Source organism: Melanostigma gelatinosum (assembly GCF_949748355.1).
Source record: "Melanostigma gelatinosum genome assembly, chromosome: 15".
Taxonomy (NCBI): domain Eukaryota; kingdom Metazoa; phylum Chordata; class Actinopteri; order Perciformes; family Zoarcidae; genus Melanostigma; species Melanostigma gelatinosum.
The window spans coordinates 15,218,637-15,225,861 of NC_136648.1; positions in this window are offsets into that span (position 1 = coordinate 15,218,637).

The following is a 7,225-nucleotide window of genomic DNA, read 5'->3' on the forward strand; positions in this document are numbered from 1 at the left end:
CTCCATACATGGTGTATGAAGTCTGCATGCACGAGAATACACCGACTGTTGTTTTTGTGTTTGAGTAATATTTACTTTGTATGCATTTATTTGTGTGTTAGCATATTTGTTTGTATGTTTATGCTTGGTGTCCAACACAGTCGACAGATAAGATCAAGGCGATAATCACATTTCACTATTTATTTTATTCTCTACAAACTCTTTTTTTTTTAAACTTAAATTTTTTTTTTTTTTACAAGTGCTCAACTTGTAAGACACAATGAGTGAAAAAGCCAAAGGGGTTGCTTTGGAGCGGAGTGTCAGTCAAGCAGCAACACACTGGAGACAACTTAACCTCTGACCCCAACACTCTTTGAAATGAGTAGACTACTTGACCGGAGCTGACAACAATCCAAGCGTCTCTGCAGCTTCCAAGACCCCAAATTGAAAGTGAAGGAAGGAGTACAAAGAGGACGGTCTAGGATAGGAAAAAATAGAGTTAAAAGGGAGCTTTTGAAAATACTTTGAGCCGGAATGTGCTCGGAGACTTGTATTCACGGCGTGTGTGACTGACTCACAATCATTTCTGATGAAAATGGCAAACAATTCTGTGGGATTCATTCTGAAAAGGAGGTCATTGTTGTGCTTTTACTGCCAAACGAACAGGACAGAAAAGGAGTGGGCTTTATCTCTGAAATGCCGCCTTATCAAGTCTCTTGAAGAGTGGGTGGATGACTCACAGCGTGCCTTTCCTAAAGTGGTGAGTGCCTGCCTCTCACACTATCTGCAGTCCCTTCTCAGTCGCCCTGGTCCCTTTTCTGGCTAATATTTACTTTGTGTCTGTCAAGAACTTCTCCACTCTCTCCAAGACTCTCCAAGTCTTTAAATTTTGGTATGAAGCGCATGAACCGGACCCTCCTGCTGTCTCTTCTCACCAGATGCCATCAGGCTCTGGAGGACACCGGTATGGACGTCAATGAACGGCAAATCAACATGACAACATCCGGCACCATGGCGAGTCCTCTGTCCGGCACCGGTCCAGTGTCCACCATCTCAAGTTCCAGGAAGACTTACGACAATGCTTACTTTTACATCCTGTTCGTCATGATCTTCTACTCCCTCCTTGCCATGACACTCTTCAAGTGCTCAGGCGGCGACGAGGAGCAAAAGGACCCCTCCGAGGAGTTCATGAGTACACGGAAATTCAACACAGACCGCATGGTGGACAAGTTTTACTTTGAAGAGGAGAGCAGCTTGTGAGCCACAGGCTTTCTAAGCAGAAGGAGGGAGGGTAAGAACTGCATGGGTGGGGGGGGGGGGGGGGGGATGTTTTGACAGTCACCAAGCCAGAAGAACGTCAGTGCCGACTACTCAGGCCAGACCTGCTAGTGATTTCACAAAAAAAAACTGTAGTAAGTTAATTTTCCTCCCTCTCCCCCTTCCATCTGACAATCAGAAATCTCACGCAAGCAGGCAGGCCGGAGGAGGCGGCTGCCTCTGATGATCTGAGAGGAGGGTGGAAACATGGAGAAGTGTGGGTCAATGGCAGGCCGGAATCTCCTCCTGTGAGGCCCAATCAGGATCAATAACACCGGGGCCTTCGACATGCACACACCACAGGGAACCAGGGATAACTCGGCCGACTGATGGTGTGGACATCATGGACACTGTGCATGTGTGTGTGTGTGTGTGTGTGTATTTTCCATTCTCTGAATTTAGTTTAACCTAACTGAAGATACACTGAAAGATTCGATAAGGGTTATACATTCTTTTTTTAATGCATTTCTTTTAAGACTGTATTTAATTGATGAATAGATCAATTAAATCAGGTTTCAATGTGTAATTTCACTTGAAGGTGTATACAGTTAGTGCAGCATCAATCTTGTGCTGGCAAAATATTGATGCATGCAAACAATGTTCCTGAATAAAATAAATAAAGTGACATCTCACTCTCTCCCATTGGTCCTAATTAGAGCTAAAAGGCCCCACATGAGCGACATTCCTCTGCCATTACATTGTAACTGATCTTCGGGAGACTGGACGCGCAGCTACAGGGCCGCTGCAACCTCCCGGTGACCCCACATGATCTAAGTTTACCAAGCTGTGGCGAAACGTGAACCCCGAGACTCACTCCGCGGAATTAACTTCAATTGCGCTGCTGCGGGATCGCGGAGAGAAGCTTCCAGGGAACACACCCGCTTCTGATTTGCGCCACACATCGCTAACGTGAGCTGTAGCCCATTGCGGCGGAGACGGGGGAGGACGCTTCAGGTTAGCAGATCGACCGCTGAGCAGGTATACGGTGTGCTCGCGCAGATGCACGTGGAGGGAAGAAAGAGAGAAAGACATGAACGCCTTTGGATTTTTTTGTTGTTGCATTCAATTAAAACATCCGGAGTCAAAATGTGTGTCTGGACTGACAATGCTGGTCTAATTTGAACTATCCGCTCCGAGAGGTTATGCCGGTCCCCGAGGCCATGTGGACCTGTTTCTTCTTCTTCCCTCATAATTAAATCTTTGTCTCATCCTCCCCTTGAAGTGCCGGGGTCACCGCGTGTAGATCTACCCAGCCAAACAACACTTGCCTTGAAGTTTTGGGGCGAGCTTCTCAAAACACTTAACTCTGACCAGATAGTGCTGACTGAATAATGGGGAGCTGTGAGTGGGACATGATCGTTCATATTGTATAACAAACTCCTTATTTTAAGATAATGGGAAATAATGGCATCGATATTTATATTTTTTGCTTTATTTTCTCAATTCCACACATTGCTTTTTATTATATATATATATTTAGCCTTTTGTTGGAAGATTGAATGCAGTTGATTTCATTTTGTGAGAGGCTGTTGCATCTTTATGATCACTCACAATTCAATGCATTTGGGATTTAGCCAGTGAAACTGCAGCACTGCAAAAACAAATATATGACAACATGGAAACGCAGAATAGGCTGCGATAGTCGTGAGTATATGCTGACTGCACGCTCGAGACAAAACCTCATTTTTAAGAGCTGCTGTTGGTTAAAAGTTCCATATGAATTAGCCAAAATATAGTTTTAGAGAGGCTGTCTGAATCTGGACCAAACCTGCCTCAACAGATCAAAAGTCCCACAGACAAAGACTACAGAACACTGCACTAAATGATAATTCAGCTGGGAAAAAAACAAAAAACAAAATAGGCCATTTCTCAGATTGGTTTGATGTGTCTCATCTTCAGGATGCAGAGTTCACGGAGAGGGGCGCGGGCCTGATACAACTTCCACAGTTTATTTGGGTTAAAACAGAGACTTCATAATGCACAAATCCCTGTTTTGAGATCGGAAGAGAGATAGAGAGGTGCCACAAAATAACACATATTACCTTTCAAAACTGTGAACTACAGAATTGGGTAACACAAAAATCTGGTTCGCTGATTGTACCTGAGCTGACGGTGGTCCTGAAGTCCGGCCTTTGGTCGGACTCTGTGTGTATGCCGCCATCTGGTGGTGAAGATGTGACACTAGCGTTGCACTTACACGCATGCCCACAGCACGGCGTGTTATTGAGCATGCACAGGTGTGGCAGCAACAGCTATGAGAATTAGTTTTGACTCAGAACCTGAGAACAACAATGCATTCCCAGCAGCAAGGATATATGTATTTCATGTCATTTCGTATTTCATCATATGTGAGTTTTTGAAAGAGCTTCAGAATAGAAAATCTAAATTTCCCAAATGTAATAGTGGTGACTTTGGATGTTGAAGTCCTGCTGTCATCTCTTCTCATCTCTTTTGATACTGTGGTTTTGCTGCCATCTACTGGTGTAGATGTTGCACTGCTTTTTGTTTGACTGGATCCATTTGGCAGTGCAGCAATGAAAGCTGTATTCAAGAAGAAAGGTTTACGACACACAGATATGTGTTTCTATCTTACCTTTATACAACTGCAGATCTTCTGTCTTTCTGTATGCACTATATGCTGTTAAACTTTGATCAAGTTTGCAATTACAAACGACAAGAGGTTACCAAGAGGCTTTATTTTTGTTTAGATTGATAACTAAAAACAAGATGGCATGCTGATGTATTAATATTGAAGCTTCATTCAAATGTTCAGAATTCAATGCCGTGATGTTTTTCTCATCATTGTAGAGAAGTAGACCTATAGGAGCAGGAAGGACAGCGCAAAGAGCGGCCAACAGCCTACACTCATGACAGCAACGGTCCCCTTGTTGGCCAAAACAAATAAAACCATGGTTGTTTTATTTTATTCTGCTGTGTTTTCACTGATTGACAATGAGTCACAGCGACAGCCAGACAGAAGTGTTTTTGGAGCTACTCTTGAGTGTCCCATGACTCGCCTCATGTTGCCACAAATGTAACCACATTGTAAAGCGTTGCCATTCCTCAAAGTAGAGAGCATCCTTTGTATAAGCATTACAACACACATTATGACCGACTGGCAACATTTTAATCACCATTTCTTGCACATTACATTTTTTTTTTACCAAAGTCATCAGTGCATATTCCATTTGGAGTCATAATGTCACGTGCATGTGCAAGCATCGATGCAATCAGCACTACGGACATTTATGGACAGCGGAAGATGATCACCCTAGAATAGATAGCATGGCACTAGCACACATATGAATATAGGTCTAATGCACACACATAATGTTTTGGAGTTCAACAAAACGACACCCGCTCTTAAATGAGTTCTGATTAGACTAATCGAGCTGAACACAGCGCAGGGGCATTTTCTAATCAAAGCAGGAACAAAGAAGGACATGTTCTAATTATAATAGAGCAATCTGGTAATTGCCTCAAGCGAGTGAAACAGCGCCACGGGTGGTGGTGGTTGGTACATGTTAATGCCCCCGTGCAGTCGAGGTAGCCCAGAGAAATAAATATCAAGTCAGTGTATGTAAAAAATAAAGAAAGACGTAAAAACAACTGGAAGTCATTGGCGGAAAATGGACACATTACCTGGAGAAGAGATTAAAGTGAGTGTGATGCTCCCTGGCCTCGCGACAAAGAAAAGTAAGTTAACACAATTGAACGTTACCTGCTAAATGAGTTAGCGTTATGTTTATGTTATCCCAGTTAACGTAAGCAGCGATGGTGAGAGGAAACGAGGAGTTCAACAAACAAACGACCACCACAACAACAACACGTGCAGTGGGGTAATAGCTGGATACAGGATAGAGGAGAATGGGCCTCGATGTTAGATAAGTAAGTTCACTATACGCGCGTGTCTTCCCCCGGTGGTTAAACGTGTCTCTGCGGCTTTCTGTGCGTATTTATTTGTTTGACTTGAACCTCTGTCTACATTGTTTGCACTCTGAAGCTGCTGCTGATGTGTACTTGCTGATGTTGTGGTGGCCAAATTCTGCACGCTTGCATGTCAATGGCGCTTTTGTCTTATTGCTGCTCTCTACACAGTCAGCAGGGACACGAGAGCTCCCAAATATGCTGGAATTCCCCCCAATTTTGCATATATATTATAGCTGTGATTTGTCAGGCAGCCTGTGCAGGAGGCCTGCCAGTTGCTTCTGAGAATTGATTCCTCTTTTTCTTGTGCTGCGAAATGAATCCTACCGCAGAGACCGTGTAATGTGTTTGATACATGCATTGATACTTTTTAATCCGTCAATGTTTTTATATAGTGGCCAATTGTGATATATGTCAGAGTACAAAGGGTATGCCAAAGGATACACAAGAAAAATGTAGTTTTTTTTTTTTAAAGTCAAATTCTCTGATTCCAACTTCTCAAATGTGAATATTTTCAGATTTACATCATCTGCTATGAAAATAAACTGTATAGCTTTAGGTTTTGGATTGTTGGTTGGACAAAACAAGATATTTGATATTTGAAAACCTCACCTTTGCTTTGCCATATTTTGATGGGCCTGTTTTCACCACTTTTTAGACCAAATGACTCATCGATTAATCAAGAAAATAATGGACGGATTCATCGATTGAGAAAATAATCCTTAGCTGCAGCTGTAGTTTTTTGTACCACAATGGAATGGCACTACAAATCTGAATTTGTTGACATTTCTTGTTAAAATTACACATTCTCATTGAGATAACCTGCTGCTGGCTCCTGAACTGCTAAAATGAGCACTTGGTCTTAGAGTTAATTGAACAGAACCCTGCGGTTTAAATAGGCCAGGTTGTTTACTAGCATGAGCTAAAGCTCACACAATTTCCCTCATTATTTGGATAAAACTTATTTTTTTTTGCTGAATGGTCGTAATTTTTTGCCAGTCAAACTGTTAAATGCTTAATTGAAGTTCAGAAATCCATGGTGCTGACTGCACCTTTGCTTGAGCTGGAGTCCTTTTTTTGTTGTTGAAAAATCCCGCTTTGCTCCCATCTGCTGGTGAAAATGGGACTTGCACACACAGCACAGCTGTACACAAGGTAGAGAACAGTCTGTCTCCAGGTTTGACAAAGGAGATCCCAGTAGACTCTTCCAAAGAACAATACTTGTTTATGAATTACAACTTTGTCTTAATTTGTATTTTTTCTCAGTGAAAAGGGGTTTAATTGACATTTAACCAATTTTCACCACAGTAAATCTTTTGTTACTGTATACATAGCAGTTTTATATTTGTGTCACTTCACCTCATCAAGACCTTACCAAATATTTAGGCTACATAAAACCGTGACATAATTAAGCCTCATCCATCTAGTGGATCCATCTCGTATCCATGTGAGTCATTTTTACACTGACGTCAGTACAATTAGCACTGATAAATTACCTCTTGCCAACATGTAATATGAGGATGCTGTTTAATTGAATTGCTTATAACCTAAACTAAGTATGTGTGTTGGCTGAAAACAAAATTAAAACAAAATTAAAATGAAGCACCCAAGGACGATGACCTGAGCCAGCAGGAGCTTTTTTGTATTTAAAATTTTTATTTACAGCAGAACTATCTTTACTGTATGTCAAGAATGCAAGAATGTCAAGAATGTCTACACTGAAAATACTAGAATAATGGCAACACAAATGTAACCACAGTGCATATGTATTATAAAAATGAAGATTCAATAGAAAACCTACCAATGCACTGATATTCCAATACACATTATGACCAAGTGCGAGCTTCATTTTGTATAATCATTTATTGCACATTGAGTGTCTTCCTAACATTAACGGATAGTGATAAATAATCCCGTTAAGTGATGCATAATCATTACTTTTTATGAAGCATGTGCACAGCTGTTTGCGTGGCAATGACACAAACAGTAGTCTGATATATTA